Consider the following 12,963-nt stretch of genomic DNA (forward strand, 5'->3'; position numbering starts at 1 on the left):
TGGCTGAATGGGTGGAGCTAAACTGCTGTAGGCTGAATGGGTGGGGCTAAACTGTTGTAGGCTGAATGGGTGGAGCTAAACTGCTATAGGCTGAATGGGTGGGGCTAAACTGTTGTAGGCTGAATGGGTGGAGCTAAACTGCTATAGGCTGAATGGGTGGGGCTAAACTGTTGTAGGCTGAATGGGTGGAGCTAAACTGCTATAGGCTGAATGGGTGGGGCTAAACTGTTGTAGGCTGAATGGGTGGGGCTAAACTGCTGTAGGATTTTTAGGTATTCCATTCCTTAGCTTGTTAGCTACATTAGCCTCATAGCTAAAGTGCTAATTGGGGGAGTATTCACTTCCGTTGCTTGTTAGCTTCATCAGCCCTGTAGCTCAAACTACAGAAATACACTCTGGTCTATATTTGGGTTAAAGAGGGAAACTAAAGTCATTGATGTTCCACTGAAGTATCGCTTTAAAGCCCAGAGCGACGGCGCTCTTCCTCACAGCAGCCTTTCATCTGTGTCCAATCAGAGGCTGCGCTGTAGCGGTGCCAGCGGCGCCGCTCTCTCAGCTGCAGGTGGATCTGAGTTCTGATGAGTCTGCACTTTTTTCACGTTTTTGGAGGAGTCCCCGATGGCGCCCCCCTAGGCAGTTCCTCGAGGGTACACGCTCGGGGTGTAGCGTTCACTCTCGTCCTGTCCCAGCTTCGCCCCTGCAGCCCGAGGAAGAGGAGCTAAAAACAGGAGGTGCTTCGCTGTAGAGCAGTTACATCTTTCATTTGTTAGCTACATTAGCCTTGTAGCTCTAGAGCTAATTAGAGGAGATGCTTGCATTGCTTAAAGCTACATTAGCCTTGTAGCTTCAGTGCTAATTGGTGGGGTCTTCACTTGTATTGCTTGTTAGCTACATTATGCAGGTACGCAGAGAATTGTGGGTGGAATTCCCCTGGAAGAGGCCTGAAGGAGAGCAGGCCCGGCTGTGGCGATGACGCAGGAAGGAATGGGGCGCGTCCCACCAAAGAAAGTAACTGGAATGTGACAGTGTCCAGAGGAGTCCAGCAGTGCCCTGGCATCCCCATAAACAGCTCATGTGACAGCATGCAGCGACTGCAGGCGGTCAGTCCTGCCCCACATATGGATGCCAGGAGGGGTTAAACAGGGGCTTGATCTGGGTTGTAGACTGCATACGGGGTCTAGATTGGACCCATGTGAGATTAAGGTGGGCTGTAACAGCAGGGTCCATTCAGGAAGCTCAACTGGGTCCCAGTAACAACACGTGTGCAAACCCACTCAGAGCCCAGGCCCACCTGGAGCCCACCTGGAGCCCACGTTCCACCCATGTGAGCCGCACATGAGCGTGCTGGCGGGGCTCCAGACGGCTCATCGCTGGAGTGAGACGGAGGCTGAAGTGTGAAGCAGTGCAGCATGTGTCCGATCTCATCGCGCTCATTAAAGTCACATGACCGGGAATCAGATACGTATCTAATATCTAATCCAGGCCGTGATTAAGAAAAGCCAGTGCTAGCAGCTAGTGATGCCTGAATACAGCGCTGAGGCTGTTTGGGGTGAGTACACCCCCATCCCACCCCCCACCACACACACACCCCCCGACGCTACTGGGCTCCAGCCAGCTGGACTCCTGCTATGCGATTCACACTGGATATAATAAGATGTTAAAGGGAGCTCATTTGGATGGAGGAGGCGTCCCTGTGGGACTGAACAGCGCCGCGTCTCTGTCTGTGGATCTGTCCGTCCGGGCCGAGCCGGAGGTGGATCACAAAAGGCTGAGGAGCTCTGAGGACAGTGCTTTCACTGAACTACGCTGCCATCCAATCAGCTGCCTGGTCCTGTGCAGACGGTTCAAACCCAAATACAACCCGAGAACTTCTGGTATACAGATACTTCTCAACACTGGTATACAGGCCAATCAACACCACACCAGTACTAGACCAGTATAAACCAGTATATTTGGTATTAAACCAGTATATGTTGTGTTTTAAACACTGGTACGCTGGTGAACCGGTACCAGATCAGCATAAACCAGTATGCACCAACATAACCCAGTGTAACCAGCACCAAACCAGTAACACTGTGTGGTTTTGGAGATGTTTGAGTCTTATGAGCGCCCCCTACTGGATTCAGGAGATGCTGCAAGTCGCTGATTTGGTCCTGAACAGTAAATTAGAATAATTGACAACCGTTCAGGCGTAGCGTCTGACAGCCCTGCTGCTGGGTCCGGGAAGTGGACGGTGCGCTTTGGGACTTCACACGCTACGTCACACTGTTCTTTTCAGTCCAGATGAACGAGGGCTCTTTAATATTCGGACAGTGTCCTGCAGTGACCTCTCCATCCAGTGCAAAACAGACGTCTGGGTGGTCCACAGTGGCAGAGCAGAGCCATGCATCAGTCGGACTGCGCTGGGTCCGGCATGAATAGTGCATGAGGTACACTACTGCGTTAGCCATCAGATAAAGGCCACAGACACACACACACACACACACACACACACACAGCAGGCCTAGCACAGCAACACCAAGCCTTCTGACCAGGCTGTGTTGTACAAATCAGGCAGGAGCTGAGAAGCTACTGACCTGGAAAGCTTGTTCCTTACACAAGCAGATCACGTAGGATGACCTCCCTGTCAGGGACGGCCGGGTCTCTGAAACGAGAGCGGGTTCTTAAACAGCTGCACTGACCCCTGCTGGACCAGTTCCTCATTTACTGCAGTTATTTATCCCCATTCATACAAACGTCACCCTCCATCGTCCTGTTACTGTTAGCTACTTTAGCCTTGTAGCTCCAGTGCTAATCGGTGGGTCACATGCTTCCTTTGCTTATTAGCTTCATTAGCCTAGCAGCTCCAATAATACAACTGGATTAATACGTTACTTAAAAAGTGTGAAGAAAACGCACAGCTTAAGGCCAAATGGTTGCTAAGGCGTTGGTTGCCAGGCTGCTGGATGTTTGTGATTATTAGGATATTGTTAAGATATCAATCTCTAGCAACTGATAGCGTGCTGCTATGTGGTTTCTATGGCAATCATGGTGGTTGCTAAGGTGCTGCTAACTATCTGATGTTGTTAATATTGAAAAAAAAGAACAGCCACCAATAAGCATTACACAAACGTAGTCGCGCTCGTCAGGAAACAGTATCCTTTACACCTAATGCTAATGCTAGCTTCCGTTCATTGTTAGCCATGTTAGCATGTGTGGTTTAGCTCTTGTTTCAAAATAAGGACAGAGAGAGATCCTCTACCAGCAGACAGAGTAATGCACGAGCTATTTCTAATCTCATGGGCGCCGGCCTCTTGCGCCCGTCTGCTAGCACATCCCATTAGCCGACGGGAATAATTAGCATTAAAGCGGCGCACTGTCCTGCCAGCTGCGTCTCTGCCCATCACACCACCATCAGCAGGATCTCTCCCAGCCTGGTGCCCTGTTTAAAAGGCTTTCCCGTATAAACCATTCCCATCCCACCACCATAATTACAATATTACTCATCTTCAATAATGCTAACTAATTCACTTAGGCCTGACAGCCAACTGTTTAATTCAGCTAGGAGGCATGGCAAGGCCAGACCCTGACATGCTGGACCCGTAACGTTCATGAGCGAAGATGGATAAACAACATTAGCTTAAATCAAACAGTGCTTATGTGGCAGAGATAAAATTAATATTTATATCACACTTCACCTTAATGCTACTGAAGGGCTTAACCCTTTGAGTTCTACTACCTGAATAAACGCTCCTATACACTAGAATAGGAGATATTAGTCCATAAACACCTCAATAAACACTCCTATACACTAGAATAGGAGATATTAGTCCATAAACACCCTCAATAAACACTCCTATACACTAGAATAGGAGATATTAGTCCATAAACACCCTCAATAAACACTCCTATACACTAGAATAGGAGATATTAGTCCATAAACACCCTCAATAAACACTCCTATACACTAGAATAGGAGATATTAGTCCATACACACCTCAATAAACACTCCTATACACTAGAATAGGAGATATTAGTCCATACACACCTCAATAAACGCTCCTATACACTAGAATAGGAGATATTAGTCCATACACACCTGAATAAACACTCCTATACACTAGAATAGGAGATATTAGTCCATAAACACCCAATAAACGCTCCTATACACTAGAATAGGAGATATTAGTCCATACACACCTCAATAAACACTCCTATACACTAGAATAGAGATATTAGTCTATACACACCTCAATAAACACTTCTATACACTAGAATAGGAGATATTAGTCCATACACACCTCAATAAACACTCCTATACACTAGAATAGGAGATATTAGTCCATAAACACCTCAATAAACACTCCTATACACTAGAATAGGAGATATTAGTCCATACACACCTCAATAAACACTTCTATACACTAGAATAGGAGATATTAGTCCATACACACCTCAATAAACACTCCTATACACTAGAATAGGAGATATTAGTCCATAAACACCTCAATAAACACTCCTATACACCAGAATAGGAGATATTAGTCCATAAACACCTCAATAAACACTCCTATACACTAGAATAGAGATATTAGTCTATAAACACCTCAATAAACACTCTTATACACTAGAATAGGAGATATTAGTCCATACACACCTCAATAAACACTCCTATACACTAGAATAGGAGATATTAGTCCATAAACACCTCAATAAACACTCCTATACACTAGAATAGGAGATATTAGTCCATAAACGCCTCAATAAACACTCCTATACACCAGAATAGGAGATATTAGTCCATAAACACCTCAATAAACACTCCTATACACTAGAATAGAGATATTAGTCTATACACACCTCAATAACACTCCTATACACTAGAATAGGAGATATTCGCCCATAAACACCTCAATAAACACTCCTATACACTAGAATAGGAGATATTAGTCCGTAACAATCTCATTAAACACTCCTATACACTAGAATAGAGATATTAGTCTATAAACACCTCAATAAACACTCCTATACACTAGAATAGGAGATATTAGTCCATAAACACCTCAATAAACACTCCTATACACTAGAATAGGAGATATTAGTCCGTAACAATCTCAATAAACACTCCTATACACTAGAATAGAGATATTAGTCTATAAACACCTCAATAAACACTCCTATACACTAGAATAGGAGATATTAGTCCATAAACACTCTCAATAAACACTCCTATACACTAGAATAGGAGATATTAGTCCATAAACACTCTCAATAAACACTCCTATACACTAGAATAGGAGATATTAGTCCATAAACACCTCAATAAACACTCCTATACACTAGAATAGGAGATATTAGTCCGTAACAATCTCAATAAACACTCCTATACACTAGAATAGAGATATTAGTCTATAAACACCTCAATAAACACTCCTATACACTAGAATAGGAGATATTAGTCCATACACACCTCAATAAACACTCCTATACACTAGAATAAGAGATCTTAGTCCATAAACACCTCAATAAACACTCCTATACACTAGAATAGGAGATATTAGTCCATAAACACTCAATAAACACTCCTATACACTAGAATAGGAGATATTAGTCCATAAACACCTCAATAAACACTCCTATACACTAGAATAGGAGATATTAGTCCATAAACACCTCAATAAACACTTCTATACACTAGAATAGGAGATATTAGTCCATAAACACCTCAATAAACACTCCTATACACTAGAATAGGAGATATTAGTCCATAAACACTCTCAATAAACACTCCTATACACTAGAATAGGAGATATTAGTCCATAAACACCTCAATAAACACTCCTATACACTAGAATAGGAGATATTAGTCCATAAACACTTCAATAAACACTCCTATACACTAGAATAGGAGATATTAGTCCATACACACTCTCAATAAACACTCCTATACACTAGAATAGGAGATATTAGTCCATACACACTCTCAATAAACACTCCTATACACTAGAATAGGAGATATTAGTCTATAAACACCTCAATAAACACTCCTATACACTAGAATAGGAGATATTAGTCCATACACTCCTCAATAAACACTCCTATACACTAGAATAGGAGATATTAGTCCATACACACCTGAATAAACACTCCTATACACTAGAATAGGATATATTAGTCCATACACACCTCAATAAACACTCCTATACACTAGAATAGGATATATTAGTCCATACACACCTCTGATTACACTTTCCCATTAGCTACATTAGCTTCATAGCTCCTAAATGATCATACTCCAGACACTGAACATGGGGCAGCTGATGGACTACGTTTGGGCTGAGGGAGGAACTGTGTAACTGTATGGCCTATGATGATGACTTTAATTTCAGTGTAGGGTATCAGCAGGATAATACTGTATTAGCTGGCCGCTCTCCATGTTTACCTCTGAAACGGTTAGCTCAGAATGAGGCCGTACAATACGGGCATGTCAGGGGTGCTGTCAGATGCAAAGCCAGCCTCTTACGGCACGACGGTCTGGGGGTTTTATGATGGATTAGATTTAATGGGGTGTTTCTGAATGTGGCTTCTGTAATCGCCCGCACCGTTTGTTTGAGTTGGACGAGCGCTAGCTTTTGGCCGAGGGTGTGTTTGCTGCTCGCTCAAGGGCCCTGACGGCACACTGCTCCACTGTGGAGCGTCTCCCGTAGAGGAGAGCGTTCCAGCTGAAGTGTTTGAGGTGAGGAAGGCTTTGATTTTCAGCCCCACAGAGAACCAGCGAGGGGAAATGAAAGCCTTCGCCCCCATGATGCCGGTCAGGGACCAGGGCCTTCAGCGTTTCAGGCTCCTCAGCCCTAGCTCGCACCTGGAGCTGCGTTCAGAGCGGAAGTTGGGAAGTTGAGGAAAACGGCCTCATCTGCTAGTGTTAGCTTGTTAGCATTGTAAAAGTGTTCATTTCCTCTCATTACTGATCATTAAATATATGTAAACTGCTTTACAGTCTGAAGCATGAGGGTGGTAGAGTGATTTGCCTGTTGGGTGAAACTGCTGTTACCTGCTAACATTAGCTACTTAGCCAGCCTAATATTGGGAAGCTGGAGAAAGGCTAATGCGACTGCTAGCCATGGCTAGTTAGCCAACATAACCTAGTTGGTCATCCTCCTACATTCTAAAAATAAAAATGCAGAAAATGTCAAATTATATTAATTTATAAATAAAAACAAAATCTCATCACAACAAGGTCAGCGAGGTCAGGGAATCAGTCGGTGGTACTGCAGAGCTGACGACGGCGAGTGCTAAAGACCCCTATCATAAACCGGGGTGCGGCGTTTGACTGTGTGGACCCTCAGAGAGGTGGAGGGGTCTGGGAAGCTGCTGAGGGTGTATGTTAGCGAGTTAGGGAGGCTGGTGTGTGTACGGTGTGTTCTGGGAGCAGACCCCCCGGCAGTGACCGGTCAGAGGGGGGTGGGAGAGTCTCACACTGGGGACACACTGCCCACTCCCCTCTGCTCACACTGCTGTAGGCCTCCCTCCCCATCAGGAGCAGCAGCCGAGTGTGTGTGTGTGTGTGTGTGTGTGTGTATAGCTCAGTGGGAATTTCACTATTACACTCAGCTGCTCAGAGAGACTGGGCACTGAGCCAAACACACACACACACACACACACACACACACACTTCTCTCTCATTCACACACATCTAACCTATAATTCAAATATATAAATTAATGCATTACAGATTTTGTCCCATTCATTCTAATTCATTATACACCCTGTTTGTAAATATGGTATGTATACATATGCATATTCATACATATCTACATTATATTATATTATATTATATTATATTAGTGTCTATGTGTATTATGTCATATGTATTACATATACTGTGTGTAAAGATATATATGGTCATATTACTGCACTATAGATACAGCTGTGTGTGTGTGTGTGTGTGTGTGTTCCTATCCCACCCCCGTCTCCGTGCTCCTCTGTAGTATCTCTTTGCTCCTGACTCGCCCTGTAAACATCAAGGCCTCTCTGTCGCTCATTGTGCTCCTGAGCTGCTCTCACTTCAAAGCCTCTGAGGTGCACCTGCTCACGGCTATTGTCCCGAAGCTCTGTTCTGACTGAGACTCCGAGTGACTCACTTGCAGAGAAAGCCGCCGGGACACGCGATAGGCCATTCAGAGGCAGAGCGGCCTCCGCTGAGTCAGAGTGCAGGGACCTGCTCTGGGCTTTCAGACGCTCGGACAATGGAGCTGAACCGCCGCGCCCAGCCAGACCCGCCGAGAGGGTCCCGACTTCTACCTGCTGACTGACTGATGAACTCTAATATCAGGGAACACTCCATAAACACACTGCTCATGCAGAAAAACAGGGGCAGGACAGGAGCCTCACCGGGAGAGACGCACATCAGAAGCAGAAAAACACACTATCTTCATCTCGTGGTCTCAGAATATTAATATCCGACCTGAATATATCCATTTATAGCCTTATCGTGTTCATTTTGCTCCAAATATTGACTTAGGCCTTAAATAAACATGGAACCTGAATATATTACATTATATAATATATTAGTTTATGGCCTCAATATTCATCTGTTGTCTCTAAATACTGATTTGTGACTTGAGTATATTAATGTGTGACCTCAATATATTCAATTATGGCCTTCATATATTAACGTAGCCTCAAAGCCTAATCAAAACATTTTTCTTTAGTAGAAACTAACGTAAACCTGTTAATTGTTGCTATTTTTAATTATAGTTACAATAAAACAAAATAAAGAAATAACTTTTATATGCAACATCATATATATATATATATATGCAGGCCTCAATATATTCAGCTGTTGTTGTTCAGCTAATTATGTTAAAATTTGACCACAATAATATTAATATGTGGCCTCAAATATATATATATATATATATATATCCTAATGTTACGCATGTTTGCACTGTTTATACATATGGTTTAAAACGTGGTTTATGAGGAGAATAAAAAACAGTAAAATATTAATCTGATGGTCTCAAAGTTTAAACTTCACACCTCGATATGTTATGTGTGGACATGCTTTTTAAAGAATATAAAGAATATAAAATCACGTCACTTTAGAGGCTCTGTAATGATGAGAAAAGGCAGAACCTGTATCCACTGTGAGTGTTTTTACGCTGAAGTACTGTTGGACTATTATTTCATATGCCCTCAATAGATTTATTGGTACTATATTAATTGATGGCCTCTTTACGCTACTGAGTCTGAGTGTATCGATCTGTGGCCTCGGTATAGAGGCCCGTCAGCCCGTCTGTTTCCACGCTAATAATGCTCAGATTTATTCAGGCTATATATTAATGTGAGGCTGCTAGCGCACATAGCATTAGCAGCACAGCTAGCTTACATTACCTCAGCAAATCCCTTAATAAATGAACACCTATAACTTTAGCATTAGCTTCCTAGCTAGCTCACATTCCCTCAATAAACAGTTTACGAAGTGTTAGTTCTAGCACGCAGGCTAGTAACATCAACATTAGCTTTACAAAGTGATTCTTCGAACACCGGCGCTAACACTTGTGTTAGTAACGTTAGCATTAGCCACCTGCGTCAGTATTAGCTACCTCACATTTCTGTATGGAACTGTGCTGATGTTAACATTTGTGCTAATAATGATAGCATTAGCTACATAGCTAACTCATATTAGCTTACAGGACTGTGTAACGCTACAGCGCCTAACCACACAAGGTTGTTTTTGTAGGTCTGACACAAACACACTCACCGCAGAACACACACACACACACACACACACACACACACACACACACACACACACTCACACACACACACTCACACACTCACACACACACACACTCACCGCAGAACACACACACACACACTCACACACACACACACACGCACACACACGCACACACTCACGCACACACACACACTCACACACACACACACACTCACACACACACACACACACACACACACACACATAGTGTTCCTGCTTAACAGTAGAGCTCTAATCTCAGAGGAATGAAAGGGTCTTTACACCTCACTGTGTGTGTGTGTGTGAGTGTGTGTGTGTGTGTGAGTGTGTGTGTGTGTGTGTGTGTGTGTGTGTGATCTGCAGACCATACTAACAGCATTATATCCGTCATGTCAGGATGAATTTGGCTTAAGTGTGGAGAGTTTTGGAAGTAAAAGAGCACCCACCCCCCTCTCTCTCTTTCACACACACACACACACTTTTATAGCTCTGTAACTAATCATTTACTGGACATATGAACACAGTCTGTCAGAATGAGCGTGTGGATCATATGATCATTATAGATCATTATAGAGCGCCCCCTACGCTTCCTGTAGTGTATTACAGTCTGTCAGAATGAGTGTGTGGATCATATGATCATTATAGAGCATTATAGAGCGCCCCCTACGCTTCCTGTAGTGTATTACAGTCTGTCAGAATGAGCGTGTGGATCATATGATCATTATAGAGCGTTATAGAGCGCCCCCTACGCTTCCTGTAGTGTATTACAGTCTGTCAGAATGAGCGTGTGGATCATATGAACATTATAGAGCATTATAGAGCGCCCCCTACGCTTCCAGTAGTGTATTACAGTCTGTCAGAATGAGCGTGTGGATCATATGATCATTATAGAGCATCATAGAGCGCCCCCTACGCTTCCTGTAGTGTATTACAGTATGTCAGAATGAGCGTGTGGATCATATGATCATTATAGAGCATTATAGAGCGCCCCCTACGCTTCCTGTAGTGTATTACAGTCTGTCAGAATGAGTGTGTGGATCATATGATCATTATAGATCATTATAGAGCGCCCCCTACGCTTCCTGTAGTGTATTACAGTCTGTCAGAATGAGCGTGTGGATCATATGATCATTATAGAGCATTATAGAGCGCCCCCTACGCTTCCTGTAGTGTAATACAGTCTGTCAGAATGAGCGTGTGGATCACATGATCATTATAGAGCATTATAGAGCGCCCCCTACGCTTCCTGTAGTGTATTACAGTCTGTCAGAATGAGCGTGTGGATCACATGATCATTATAGAGCATTATAGAGCGCCCCCTACGCTTCCTGTAGTGTATTACAGTCTGTCAGAATCAGCATGTGGATCATATGAGCATTATAGAGCATTATAGAGCGCCCCCTACGCTTCCTGTAGTGTATTACAGTCTGTCAGAATGAGCGTGTAGATCATATGAACATTATAGAGCATTATAGAGCGCCCCCTACGCTTCATGTAGTGTATTACAGTCTGTCAGAATGAGCGTGTGGATCATATGATCATTATAGAGCATTATAGAGCGCCCCCTACGCTTCCTGTAGTGTATTACAGTCTGTCAGAATGAGCGTGTGGATCATATGAACATTATAGAGCATTATAGAGCGCCCCCTACGCTTCCTGTAGTGTATTACAGTCTGTCAGAATGAGCGTGTGGATCATATGATCATTATAGAGCATTATAGAGCGCCCCCTACGCTTCCTGTAGTGTAATACAGTCTGTCAGAATGAGCGTGTGGATCACATGATCATTATAGAGCATTATAGAGCGCCCCCTACGCTTCCTGTAGTGTATTACAGTCTGTCAGAATGAGCGTGTGGATCATATGATCATTATAGAGCATTATAGAGCGCCCCCTACACTTCCTGTAGTGTATTACAGTCTGTCAGAATGAGCGTGTGGATCATATGATCATTATAGAGCATTATAGAGCGCCCCCTACGCTTCCTGTAGTGTAATACAGTCTGTCAGAATGAGCGTGTGGATCACATGATCATTATAGAGCATTATAGAGCGCCCCCTACGCTTCCTGTAGTGTATTACAGTCTGTCAGAATGAGCGTGTGGATCACATGATCATTATAGAGCATTATAGAGCGCCCCCTACGCTTCCTGTAGTGTATTACAGTCTGTCAGAATCAGCATGTGGATCATATGAGCATTATAGAGCATTATAGAGCGCCCCCTACGCTTCCTGTAGTGTATTACAGTCTGTCAGAATGAGCGTGTAGATCATATGAACATTATAGAGCATTATAGAGCGCCCCCTACGCTTCATGTAGTGTATTACAGTCTGTCAGAATGAGCGTGTGGATCATATGATCATTATAGAGCATTATAGAGCGCCCCCTACGCTTCCTGTAGTGTATTACAGTCTGTCAGAATGAGCGTGTGGATCATATGAACATTATAGAGCATTATAGAGCGCCCCCTACGCTTCCTGTAGTGTATTACAGTCTGTCAGAATGAGCGTGTGGATCATATGATCATTATAGAGCATTATAGAGCGCCCCCTACGCTTCCTGTAGTGTATTACAGTCTGTCAGAATGAGCGTGTGGATCATATAAACATTATAGAGCATTATAGAGCGCCCCCTACGCTTCCTGTAGTGTATTACAGTCTGTCAGAATGAGCGTGTGGATCATATGATCATTATAGAGCATTATAGAGCGCCCCCTACGCTTCCTGTAGTGTATTACAGTCTGTCAGAATGAGCGTGTGGATCATATAAACATTATAGAGCATTATAGAGCGCCCCCTACGCTTCCTGTAGTGTATTACAGTCTGTCAGAATGAGCGTGTGGATCATATAAACATTATAGAGCATTATAGAGCGCCCCCTACGCTTCCTGTAGTGTATTACAGTCTGTCAGAATGAGCATGTGGATCATATGATCATTATAGAGCATTATAGAGCGCCCCCTACGCTTCCTGTAGTGTATTACAGTCTGTCAGAATGAGCGTGTGGATCATATGAACATTATAGAACATTATAGAGCACATATGCAATATTACAGAGCACAGTGAAGGGCTGTAACTCCTAACACAACATTTTTTTCATAATCACTGTGGTCAGCTGTGTGATGAATCACTGCAGCATTAGTGTGTGTGTGTGTGTGTGTGAGTGTGTGAGTGTGTGTGTGTGTGTGAGAGAGATCTCTCTCTAAACATCAGCAGCAGTGGAGTA

General features: G+C 43.5%; 1 protein-coding gene across 1 annotated transcript in view; it reads right to left on the reverse strand.

Moving 5' to 3' along the window:
- gpc5a (glypican 5a) overlaps nt 1-12,963 on the reverse strand; it is a 144,521-nt gene that overhangs the window by 107,227 nt on the left and 24,331 nt on the right.

This window comes from Salminus brasiliensis, chromosome 15 (genome assembly GCF_030463535.1).
Source record: "Salminus brasiliensis chromosome 15, fSalBra1.hap2, whole genome shotgun sequence".
Taxonomy (NCBI): Eukaryota; Metazoa; Chordata; class Actinopteri; order Characiformes; family Bryconidae; genus Salminus; species Salminus brasiliensis.